This window comes from Dermacentor albipictus, unplaced genomic scaffold, assembly GCF_038994185.2.
Source record: "Dermacentor albipictus isolate Rhodes 1998 colony unplaced genomic scaffold, USDA_Dalb.pri_finalv2 scaffold_21, whole genome shotgun sequence".
In the NCBI taxonomy this organism is placed as follows: Eukaryota; Metazoa; Arthropoda; class Arachnida; order Ixodida; family Ixodidae; genus Dermacentor; species Dermacentor albipictus.
Window position 1 is genome coordinate 431,019 of NW_027225575.1, and position 13,613 is coordinate 444,631.

The window sequence follows — 13,613 nt, forward strand, 5'->3', positions numbered from 1 at the left end:
TGGATCGCCTACAACATGACAAATTTTTTGCTTCGTTGGGTCTTAAATCAGGATATTGGCAAATCGAAGTTGATGAACAGGGTCGTGAAAAAACAGCATTTGTGACACCTGATGGGCTTTATGAGTTCAAAGTTTTCCCCTTCGGTCTCTGTTCCGCACCTGCCACCTTTCAGCGGACGATGGATACCGTGCTTGCTGAACTCAAATGGCAAACCTGCCTCGTATACTTGGACGATGTCATTGTGTTCTCGAGCACGTTTGACGAACATTTCACATGACTCGAGGGTTTCCTCACTGCGATCCATACTGCCGGCCTCACCATCAAGCCTGAAAAATGCTACTTCGGGTTCCAAGAGCTCAAATTTTTTGGCCATGTCGTTGGTCCTCAAGGCGTCCGACCAGACCCCGACAAGTTAGCTGCCGTCGCTGAGTTTTCACCACCCACAGACAAGAAGGCTGTCCAACGCTTCCTTAGTTTGTGCGCATATTATGGGCGCTTCGTCAAGGGCTTCTCGGGAATTGCTGAGCCTCTGACAGGGCTTACATGCGATGATGCCCCTTTCATTTGGGCGGACGAGCAGCAGCAGTCGTTCAGCGAATTGTGCAAGCGTTTGCAAGAGGCCCCGATACTTGCTCATTTCAACGAAGACGCTGACACCTAAATCCATACTGATGCCAGCAATGCGAGTCTCGGCGCTTGTGCAGTGGCAAGCTGGTGCGGAACGCCCCGTTGCTTCTGCAAGCCGCAGTCTCACCAAGGCTGAGAAAAACTACTCAACCACTGAAAAAGAATGCTTAGCGGTTGTGTGGGCAATTGGTAAATTCCGACCCTACTTGTACGGTAGACCCTTTAACGCTGTCAGCTATCAACCACGCCCTGTGCTGGCTTGCCAACCTCAAGGATCCTTCAAGCAAATTAGCCCATTGGAGCCTTCGCTTACAAGGGTATGATATTACAGTTGTCTACCAATCTGGCAGGAAGCACAGTGACGCTGAATGTTCGTCACGTGCACCACTCCCTACGACCTCATTGGACCCTGACCATTACTTGCCATTTGTCGCCGCATTAGTTATCGACGCCATAAAGATGGCTGAGCACCAGCGCACTGACACTGAGCTGCTGCCGTGGATCGAACACCTCCAAGGAGTTGAAGGTGTTTTACCCTGCTTGCTCATGCGCGGCTCATCATCATACTACTTGCACAACAACGTCCTTTACAGGAAAAATGGCGGAAGCGGCCCCAATACGTACCTTCTTGTCGTGCCATCGGCGCTACGCCACGACATTTTGCGAGCCTGCCATCATGAGCCATGCGCGGGACACCTGGGATTCGCCAAGACTTTAGGCAAGGATACGACAGAAGTATTACTGGCCCCGGCTTTATTCTTCTGTGCAACGGTACATGAAGACCTGCCATGATTGTCAGCGCCACAAGAAAGCACCAGTTAAACCGACTGGCTTTCTCCATCCTGTGGACCTTCCTCAAGCACCGTTTCAACAAATAGGATGGATCTACTTGGGCCATTCCCAGTGACCTCTTCGCGCAACGGATGGATAGTCGTCGCTACCGACTACTTAACCTGGTACGCCGAAACCGAAGCTATTTCGCAAGTAAATTTATATGAAGTGGCCAAGTTCTTTGTACGCTATATCGTCCTACGACATGGTGCACCGTCTGTTCTCATCACTGACCACGGTACAGCATTTACAGCGGAACTTATGCAGGATGTTCTCCAGCTGATGCATAGCTCTCACCGCAAGATCACTGCATATCACCCTCAAACCAATGGATTAATGGAACGTCTGAGCAGAACACTGGCTGATATGCTCTCCACGTATGTCGACGTAGAGCACAAGACGTGGGACGCGATCTTACCCTATGTGACTTTCTGGTATAATGCTGCTGTGCAGGAGACAACACAGTTTACGCTGTTCGAACTTGTATATGGGCGCCACGTCAGGTCAACACTTGACGCCATGCTTCCTATGGCTGATAATAGCCCGACCAGCGAACACGTAGAAGAGTTCGTACAAAGAGCAGAAGAGGCACGCCAGCTTGCTCGGCATCGTATCCGGAGCCAACAGCATACCGCCACCCTTAGATACAACCAGGGTCGACGCGACATCCATTACAATACTGGCGGCTGCGTGTGGGTCTGGACGCCCGTCCGCCACCGTGGACTCTCAGAAAAGTTGATCCGCCGGTATTTTGGTCCCTACAAGGTTACACGCCGCCTCAGTGACGTGACCTACGAAGTGGTCCCCTGCAGTTCTGACCCCAGTTCACTCCATCGTCGTCCTCCCACTGAAGTTGCTCCTGTAGTGCGCATGAAACCATACTATGCGCATACGTGAATGCTGAGAGGCACCTGAGGAGCTCCATTTCTTATGTAGCTGAAAGAACTTTTTGACGCAACCGAGACGGTCGCTCTTCTCATGGGAGGCAATTGACACAAAGATGTGGGGCTCCCGCACCGCAGGACGGCGCGCGCAAAAGTCGGTGCCACTAAAGACGATGAAGTGCGTAAGCTGCACGCTCTTGTTCTGGCCCGCCATTAAAGAGAAGCGTATATATTGCAAGACTCTGTCTCCAATCTACGTTACAATGTAGTCGTTGTCGGGTGTACAATTAAGCTTTATATTGCATGTTTTACACATTACTCATCTGATGCCTTAGCAGCGAAGGTTTTTCCTCTGCCTTTATTGTAAAAAAGTGTTTGGGAAGTGCCCACGTGCATCTTTTTTTTTTTGTGCATGGCACATGTGCTGTTGGCCTGGAACTGATTCACAATAGTATTAACAACCATAGCGTTCAGGGCCCCGTGTCGCTGAAAATCCAGCAGTACTGTTGGCGACCTTTTCCATATGAGAAAATTAATCCCGAACCATGCATCCCGATTCATGCAGGCCCTCCACGTGGTATATAGGCATTACTGAACTAATTAAAATTCTCGAAGTAGGATGTGTCAAAAATTCATAAAGTGTGACTTGCACACAAGTTTGAGACATGATAGCGTTGGTTTGTAATTTGAATATGCGAGAAAGCATAATTCTGTTGCGCGGAAACTCAAACACAAACCCCTTTTCGAGCTGCCATTTCAGGTCTGTCTTAGGAGTGGCACGCCCCAGAAAGCTCGCCTTCGTGCATAGCGTTTGCCACCAGCATTTCCAGGGAAACATTACAGCATAAGTTGCAGCTGCCTGGAAGCGTGAGAGGCAGCCAGGGCTCTTTTAATGCTATCGTGTTCCACTCTTAAAGGCGCAGCTTAAGTGTCCTCCAACATTTTTTTTTCGCTGTTTGGGGACTGCCTTCTTGAAGGTGTTGCTTCGTTTCCTTTCTACTGTAGGGCGAATGCAATATCTGCTTTGAACAACAGCAATGCCACGTTTTGATTGCACTTGATGCTGGCCGCGCTAGCGTGGCATCTTTCCTGAACACTATCCAACAGTTCACTATGATGTTCACTGAAATAGAATACACAGGACACCTTCATCTACCTCGAAGTAATAATATGCCATAGCTCTATGATCATATCCTTAACATCCACTACTTTCTTGGATTCATTTCAGATAGCTGGAATGTACAGACTAAAAAAGCTCGGAAGCGCTTGCACTCTTTGGAGAATTTTGTATGAGCATTTTCAGGCTGTTCTGGTGACACTAAAAAATACTGGCTCTCCTGTAATCGAGAGTAGATGTAAGCATGAAATGGCTGCCGACAAAGCAGATTGATTGTAGGTGATACTAGCCACAATCTTAAAATGGGTGTAGCGCACATTCGCAACGGCACACCTCACCCCACTGCATCATGCAACTGTACACTGGTCCATATGGAAGCAAGTTTCCTGTCAAAGACAGAACCCCATTGCAAGTCTCATCTCGGTCCACCATATGTGCCGTGGACCTCGCGGACTGCTAGCACTGAAAAAAGCACAAGCAACTGCGTCTCAGTGCCAAAAAATGGCAATCAAATGTACAGTGCCTTGTATCTGCCTCTGAACGTCGCTATTAGAAGTGACAAATAAAACTTCAACGTACTAGAAGTTACAGCTTGAGTGCTATAGTGAGCAAATATTTAGAACTCAGAAGCAATATTTTTTGTAACATGTTTGGGAAGTAACTAGCATATGTATTGCAGTCTTGACTGTTTGGCCGGATGAGCTGGTTTGAGTGCCAGGATAACGGCTCTGGCTTTTGGTTCATTGAAGGTGGTTGACAACAGGAGCTAAAAGCATTTCATGCTCAAAATGTCTGCAGCAGCGGCACTGTTCGGCTAGTCAAGGACCTCATTTCATGGTCCTCATTCTGACACCTTCGAACACTGTTTCTGCCTTTGTAACACTTCCTAGAATTTATCCTTCAAATTCTTATGTGAAAGAACCATGCATCAATTTTGGCGTATTTCTCAAACTGTACAAGCAGAATTGCTGCTGATTTCATAAATACAACCTGTAAATCAATACAGTAGAATTGTTAGTTGAAATATGTAATCCAAATCAAGGAGCCATTCTCAAGACGATGTTCCCGCTGGCACTGATGCGTGTCATTCCTGGCGTTGGTGAAATCTTTATTCTACATTATAAAGCATGAAACATTCACACGTGCTCTTCTTTCCTTCTTTTTTGAGCTTTGCTGTTTCAAGGAGCTTTGCCCTTTGAGTGGCAGCAGCCTGATTGACATAACTTCTGACTCACGTATTTAACATTTTTGCACAGATTGGTCAAGGAGTAGCCAGATTTTGAGAAGCACATCTTTAGCAGTCTATAGGTGCTGGCTTTTGGTGTGGAGAGACAAGCAGCTTCATAGCTTCCCTCCTGTCTCTTGTCATTGTGTCAGCAAACTGAAATGAAAACTCTCGAAACAATATTTGTTAATAAGGATTCTTTGCAAGTTACATTGTGAAGCACATGCCGATGAATTGCTTCAACCTTTTACATTAAACAAATTATGCCATGTGCTGTCGAGAGGCAAATAAAGCTGTTCGCTTTAAAAATTAACAATAATCTCCGCAGTTTGTGAAGTGATTGAGATATTGTTGCCCAGTACCTTCAACAAAGATGTTATGGGAAACAGTGCAAGGAACTAGCATACTTACACTAATTGCAGGTATTTGGCGGAGTTGTATGGGAGACAAGAGAGCCAACCAATTTTCCTTTAATGCATGTGAGCTTTGTCATCTTCATGGTGTAATGTAATCTTTTCAAGTAGCGGATAAAGAATGTGTGGCAACATGAAATGGCCTTTGACGACACAGGCGAGTAGTGGATGCCACACTTCAGTTCTAATTAAAGTTACATCAGCACAGAGCATGTATGCTACGACCAAGTTGGGTCCATACTTTGGATTACCATGTACAGTGTCACTCTCTTCTGCATTCCAGAAGATGGAAGGCAGTGTTTGTTTGCTGTTGCCCTTTCAATTTAGTATATTTTCATGTTTTCATGCTCTGCAAAATACAGCCAGAGGTTGCACGGTCTTGAAATGAAGACTACTTTTTGTGTTTTCAAGATAAAATTTTAGCTATATATTTAACATGCGATGACTCATTGCATTTTCCGGGTACACGCATCCTAGCTATTGAAGCAGACGACGGCTTGTACGCAGCAGACGACGGAAGCGCGAAGCGTTTTCGACGGAACAATCATACGCTTTGAGATAGCTGCTTTATTTTTACTGCGGAGGAAAACTGTTTTGCTTTACCGATAACGCTACATTCAGTGCCTTCATTTCAGTTTCTTAGGCGAAACGTCAAGTTGGCGCCACGTTACGTAAGCAAAACTGGGCCACCAGCGACCTTTTGTTTGCGTCGCGCCTACGTCACGAACCGAAGAAAATGGCGGAATGTCCAGAATAGCGCCCCTGCTATAGTGCCTAGAATATACTGGCTAGTGTGCTCAGCGCGCACCCCGCACTATGCGAGAGGGTGGCTCCTTTCGTGATGCCTGCCCGCTACTGTCAATAGAGGGCGCTGTTCGTCGGGTGGGTGCCACAGTCGCAGCTCCGCTCGCTGCGCAGACTGGTCGCCGTTGGTCATAGAGTTTCATATTGGTATACCTAGAGGCAAATCTGGCGCTGCGATCGTTCAACCATCATGGGAATGATGGGAAGTACAGGCTTCGGATTGGCATTCTATTGACTGGCGAACTAGACTACAAATATTTTTTTGGCAGTTTTGGTTTCGCTCCAAGCGCAATTGCTATAACCTGCAGTGTGACAGTGCAACGCAAAGCTCTCTGCCTTTGTTATGTTGCTCGGAGTGGCGATAGAGCGCTGGGCCAGCGACTGGGACGATGCTTGTGTCGCGGTGTGGTGTCGAAGCCGTGACGAGAAAGCGGCGGCATCATAAACGTTGAAAGAACATGTTTTGAGCGTTTGGACCTTGGTTGGTTAAGTGTGTTAGGTTGACACTATAGCGTTACGTGCTTTATGAAACTTCAGAATAGGACAAAGAAGGCACTACTGATACAAGACATATACAGTTGTACTTCTAGTGGCTTGAAAATCAAATTTTATTGAGGGCTTCATTATGTGCTCGTTCATGTGCTCATTGACATGCGTGTTTTAGGACTTTGGGAACACAAACTTACTTGTGGTAGGAAAGATAGCTGCTTCCGAGCTGTAGTCTAGTGTCGCACAATGGGTACCCGCAAAGCCACGCTGTAACGCTTCGGAAGCGGTACGCCAATATAAAATATGATGAAGCATACTCGTAGGAGGCCACTAGCGTCCTAGCTAGCACTGCAGCAGATGTGCTTAAAAGTACTTGAAGACGTTCAGCAATCGTGACAGCCGACGCAACCTTTTCGAAAGAGCAAGAGAGTTCGCAAGTGCCTGTCGTCTGCGAGAAAAGCCTCGCGTTTGCAGCGAGCAGGCGTCGTAGCAGACGACACTTTTAGCATTCCGCTCAAGGGCGCAACGCTTTGTCACAATACAACATTTTTATTTCCAGAAATACTTGGTGAGTATTTTTATATAAGTATATGTACGGTTGTTTTGCTGTTACAAAAATGAATAAATAATTATTCTTTGGCGTTAAATTGAGAACAGAATCGCACAAGTATGCATACCCTGGTGTGTCCTGGTGACAAACCATAGTAAACCATACTTTCATTTCAAATTCATGCAAAGTTTATGTAGCGTGTTGTACATTACATAACATACTGCAGGAATAGAATTAAATTTTACGCGATAATATTTGAGTATAGCTTTGTTTACTGCGCCAGAAGCAAACGCCACTAGTCTAAAGATCGAAGTCAATCCGAAGCCTGTACTTCCCATCATTCCCATGTAGGTTGAGGCAACGCTCATGAGAACCCCCATAGACACTAGCGCCACATTTCCCTCTAGGGTATTTATTTAGAAACTCTATGCCGTTGGTTTTGGCGCGTGTGTGAGATTTCCGCGTGTTTCTTGAGTGGTTGTTTTGCGGCCTTCCTACTTCTGTGCGTGTCTTGTGGCTGCTGTGTCATCAAGCGCGAAGTTTCGTAAGTTCACGAACCAAATGCTACTGGTGCAGCACGATGCACCACTGGTGCAAAAAACAGGAAACTGTTTTTTGTGTCTGATTTTCCGCATTTAATTAAGAATGTCCGAAATGCATTCGTTTCCAAAGGGTACCTCACGCCCAGTGGCCATGTTCATATCGGGATCATTCAAGCTGCTTTAAATGCGGACCGTGAAAATGTGACCCTTAAGGCAATGCCGAAAATAACAGATGCGCACATAAGACCCAATAATTTTGAAAAGATGAAGGTTGACCTCGCATTTCAACTTTTTGGAGATGAGGTAATTAAGGGGCCTTTTCTACACCGCCGGCATGTGGAGACTTTATACACTCGGGTGCAACCAACAGAAGACTTTGTCAAGCTAATCAATCGTTTGATACGAGTAATGACCTCCAGAGTAACCAACTGTGCACTTAAGCTAGACAGCCCGAACATGGGTTTCTTGGAAGACTTTTTAGGATATCTGGACAAGTGGGAAGAGCATGCAATTTCCGCGTGTTTCTTGAGTGGTTGTTTTGCGGCCTTCCTACTTCTGTGCGTGTCTTGTGGCTGCTGTGTCATCAAGCGCGAAGTTTCGTAAGTTCACGAAACAAATGCTAGTGGTGCAGCACGATGCACCACTGGTGCAAAAAACAGGAAACTGTTTTTTGTGTCAGATTTTCCGCATTTAATTAAGAATGTCCGAAATGCATTCGTTTCCAAAGGGTACCTCACGCCCAGTGGCCATGTTCATATCGGGATCATTCAAGCTGCTTTAAATGCGGACCGTGAAAATGTGACCCTTAAGGCAATGCCGAAAATAACAGATGCGCACATAAGACCCAATAATTTTGAAAAGATGAAGGTTGACCTCGCATTTCAACTTTTTGGAGATGAGGTAATTAAGGGGCCTTTTCTACACCGCCGGCATGTGGAGACTTTATACACTCGGGTGCAACCAACAGAAGACTTTGTCAAGCTAATCAATCGTTTGATACGAGTAATGACCTCCAGAGTAACCAACTGTGCACTTAAGCTAGACAGCCCGAACATGGGTTTCTTGGAAGACTTTTTAGGATATCTGGACAAGTGGGAAGAACATGCTAAACCAGCTGGAGGTGGTTTTCTATCTAAAAGTACAGCCGCTGGGTTAAGAGTGACAATAGCGAGCACTCTAGGCTTGCTTTCCTACCAAAGCACCAATGTGGGTTTCAAGTACATATTAACATCCCGTTTGAGCCAAGACAAATTAGAAAACTTCTTTGGGATCATTAGACAACCGTCGGGATGTAACGATCACCCAACTGTCTCACAGTTCCTGGTGACTGTCAATTTGATGGCGTTTTACAACCTTGCCAAGTCGCCACGAGGAGGCAACTGTTCCCAGGATGTTGTCCAAGCGCTGCTGAAACCAAGCGACACCAATAAGACATCTGTTAAAGATGTCTTAGATTCTATGGACAGCTTGATGGACCGAGGAAGGGTCGATGAGGCCGAGGATGTAATTGACATAGCTAGTGGCAGAAAGTGCACCATACAGGATACACAGAAAAGAAAAGCAACAGCGCCCTACTTTACTATGTAGCGGGCTATGTGGCGAGAAAAATTATTGCAAAAACAGTTTGCACCAGTTGTGCTGCTCAGCTTTGCATAAGCAATGCTGAAGCAAACGCAAATGCGGATGCATATTTCACTACCCACTTTGACAACGGCGGGCTCATTTATCCAAGTCAAGCTTTATCGAGTGTTGTAAAGCTCATGGAAGATAGCTTTACATCATTCTTGAGCAAGAACAAGTTGCACATGGAAAGCTTACCTGAGTTTGCCAGCCTTTTACATTCCCTAACGTTTCCAACTCTTGGTTGCCCCGAGCATCAGAAGCAAACACTGTCAGCTGTATTAAAGTTCTATGTTCTATTGAGATTTAGATTCTTTGTCAAGGGTCTTAACAAGGAACGAGACGGACAGCGAGAGAAACTAAAACTTCTAAAGCTGCGGCACTGCAATTGAATACATGCTTTTTCGCAGCCGTTGGCGCTCGCATGTGCGTTTATACTGAGCGTTCAAGCTCCGGAAATCTGTACGAAGTAGGCTAAAACGTTACAGTATTCCCAAGTTCCTTAATTGATGTAAAGCAAAGTATTAAACGGGAGCCGAAGCTACGCGCAGCACACTTTCCAACTCAGTAGCGCGGCGCAAAACCGTCTCGCCCCGCTGCGCGCGCTCACCCGACACGATGGATGGATGTTATGAGTGTCCCCTTTGGAACGGGGCGGTGGCTTGCGCCACCAAGCTCTTGCTACTATGCTGCCTAATATCCTACCTAGGTTAACCCATGAGAAAAAAAAACACACTATGAACTACCACGTCCAAATTTTTTGATACCCTATTGCGAACTGTGCTTTTGTACGTCTCCGTCCTTTGTCGTTTCCCTACTTTTCTTCCACCAATCCTCCAATCGCCTCTTACTGATGTCTATTGCGGACCTGTTTGCTTTACCACTGCTCCCGCTGAACCCAAGGGCTTCAAGGAGGCCAGTGGTGCCTAAATCGACCGCTGGATAGATGTCTTCACATTCTAATAAAATATGCTCCGTCGTTTCCCTAGCTTTACCGCAGCAAGCACATGCTTCTTCTTCCTTCTTATATCTCGCTTTATACGTGCGTGTTCTAAGGCATCCCGATCTCGCTTCGAAAAGTAATGAGCTTCCCTTTGAGTTATCATAAATGGTTTCTTTCCTAATTTCGTTTTTTCCCCTTAAGTAGTTACTCATGGCAGGTTTCTTTTCCATTGCCGCCACCCATGAGATTAATTCAGCCTCTCTGACTTTCCGCTTGACCTTCTTTGTTGCTGTGTTGCCCACCCCACAGGCCGCATACTTGCTGGTAAGCTTCCTAGTTCTTTTCCTCCACTGTGAATCAATGTTTTGCCTGTACAGATACCTGAACACTCTCCCAGCCCATTTACTTTCCTCCATATTCCGCAGCCGTTCTTCATACTCAATTTTACTGCGAGCTTCCCTCACTTCAAAACTAGTCCAGCCCATATCCCCTTGCACAGCTTCATTTGTAGTCTTCCCGTGAGCGCCCAATGCGAGGCGACCCACTGACCTTTGGTTCCCGTCGAGTCCTGATTGTACCCCTGATTTAAAGCAAACAACCGCATTTGCAAAAGTAAGTCCTGGAACCATTACCCCTTTCCACATACCTCGGAGGACCTCGTACCTATTGTATCCCCATAGCGCTCTGTGCTTCATTATGGCTGCATTTCTCTTCCCCTTGACTGTTATGGTTTTTTCCTGTGTTTCCATATATCCGTTGCCTTCGTTTATCCATATACCAAGGTATTTATATTCTGTTACCCGAGGTATTTCTTGGCCCTGTATCTCCACTGTCTGTTCACTGTTTTCATTGAATACAATAACACCTGATTTTCTAACACTAAATTTCAAACCTAAATTGTTGCCTTCCTGTCCACAGATATTAGCCAGACGTTGCAAATCACTTTGCTTGTTTGCGAGCAACACAATGTCGTCCGCATAAAATAAACCTGGGAGTTGCTGCTCTATTACTGTACCTGCCTGTTTGTATGAGAGATTAAACCCGATATTACTTCCTTCTAGCGCCCTCTCCATCCTCACCATGTACATCATAAACAGCAGCGGGGATAAAGGGCACCCCTGCCTCAGTCCCTTGTTGATATGAACTTTCTCCGCGCTCCTCATCCCTTCCCATTCAACGCAAACAGTATTTTCTAGGTAAATCTCTCTCAAAAGCTGTATACAATCGTTACCTAAGCCTTCCCCTTCCAGAATATCCCACAAAATGCTGCGGTCTACGTTGTCGTATGCTCCTGTAATGTCCAAAAAGGCCACATACAACGGTCTGCTTTCTGCTTTTGATATTTCAATACACTGAGTAAGAACAAACAAGTTATCATCCAAACGCCTACCTATTCTAAAGCCATTCTGAAGCTCTCCCAAAATGTCATTATTTTCTGCCCATGCTTGAAGCTTTAATTTGATTGCCTGCATTGCTAGCCTGTATATTACCGATGTAATGGTCAACGGTCTATACGAGTGAATTCTGTCTTTCTCCCCCTTACCTTTATAAATTAAATTCATTCTACTTTGTCGCCAACTGTCTGGTATTCGTCTATCTTTTAAAGTTTTTTCAACTGCTTTCACGAGAGCTTCCTTAGTTTTTGGTCCCAGTTCATTTATCAGCCTAACGGGAACCTCGTCTAGCCCTGTGGCTGTGCGCTTAGGAATTTTCTCTTCCGCTTTCTTCCAGTTTAAATTTGTAAGCACTAGCTCCTTTCCCCCTTGGGTCTCTTTCATGCTCTTTTTTTCTTCAAATACAACCTCGTCCTTGCTTTGGAAAGATTCGGCTGTTACTTTTTGGATGTAATTTATTGCTGCTTCTCCTTCCAGTCTGTTTTCATCTTCGTCTAGGATATGTTGTTGTATTGTTGTTGATTTCCTGCCTAATAATTTTATGTGATTCCAAAATATTCTAGGTGCGGCCTTCTTTTTCTCACGTATTTCTGACAACCAACTTTCACTTTCACCTTTTAATTTTGCTTGCACCAGTATTTGAACCATAGACTTTTTCTCCCGGTATATTTCCCATTTACCGGTTACTTCATCCTGTGGCAACTGCGCCTTCTTTGCCTGCCTGTGCTCTCGAGATGCTTTCTGTCTTTCGGCGATCGCTTCTCGTATCTCCTTGTTCCACCAGCTTTTCGGTTTCTTTTTTCCTTTCCAATGAACGTGTTGTTTCTCTTTCCGTATTTCTGTCGTTACTACACTTAGAAGCTCACCATATTCCCACCCCTTACTTGGCGACTTGCCAATTTCTTCCTCCACTCTAGTGACTATATTTGCTATTTGTTCAGCGTTCAAATTTGGGCTGGCCATTTTGCTTTCGTTGCTCTCTTTCCCAACTACATATCCCATTTTCAAAATGATGCGTTTATGGTCACTCCCTATGCTGCTAAACCCTTCCTCATCGATGACCATTTCTCTCAACTTATCCTGAATTCCTTCTGTCATCAGACAGTAATCAATGGTCGATTGCCGGTTTCCCACTTCCCACGTGATCTGTCCTTCACACTTAGGCCCTGTATTCACGATCACGAGGTTATGTTGCTCGCAAAGGTCTAGCATTGACTTCCCGTTATTGTCGGTATAGCCATCTAAATCCTGTATGTGGGCATTCATGTCACCTAATAGGACTATCTCAGCACCATTCCCGAAACCCCTAATATCAGCGCTTATGCATTCCACTAACTCTTTATTCTTCTCTGTGCAATTTATTCCGGTCCACAAATACGTAACTCCAAGCCAAGTTTCTTTCCCACTCATTGTACCTGATAACCAAAGATGCTCTTGACATTGTGAATTTACTCTTTTCCATTTGGCTCCCTGATGGATGAGCATTCCGACTCCCCCTCCCTTTCTTTCCGACTTAGTTCTGTTGCACCCTTCCCATACATAATTCTCAATAACTGGTGGCTCTTCTGAGTCTCTAAGGTGCGTTTCTGTAACCGCATACACCCCTATTTGTTCTCTATGTAACTGCTCCTCAATCTCTGCCCACTTTTCCTTTCTTCTGCCGCCCTGCATGTTTATGTAGCCTATTGCATGGCGAGCTCTTGTTATTGCTTTCCTCCTTTTTCTCTTATCGACGGCGATGCTCTTCTGCTGTTCCCCTAGGGGACCTTCTTTATTACTAACTACTCTGACCTCCCGAGCGCCCGCGGGCCCCCTAAAAAAGCAACAGCGCGACCCCCAAGTCGCCAGCCCACTTCTCGTGCTAGCCTGTAATTGAGGTGGATCCCATCTCGTTTAAAACCACCACAACTTCTCACTTCCCTGTTTACTTCGACAACCTCGAAGCCTTTCTCTCGGCTCATTTTCCATATTGCCTCATTGGCAGCCATTACGGCGCGTTGTACGTGACTGTCACGCACAGGCACCTCCGGCACCGTGCACACCACGATCTGCACCTGAGGGGATAGCTCGCGCAAGTCGTCCACCCCCTTCGCCAAGCGCTGGGCTAGTCCTGGCCCTTTCCTGTTCAGGACGTCATTTAGCCCACCTGCTACTACTAGTGTTCCTTTATATG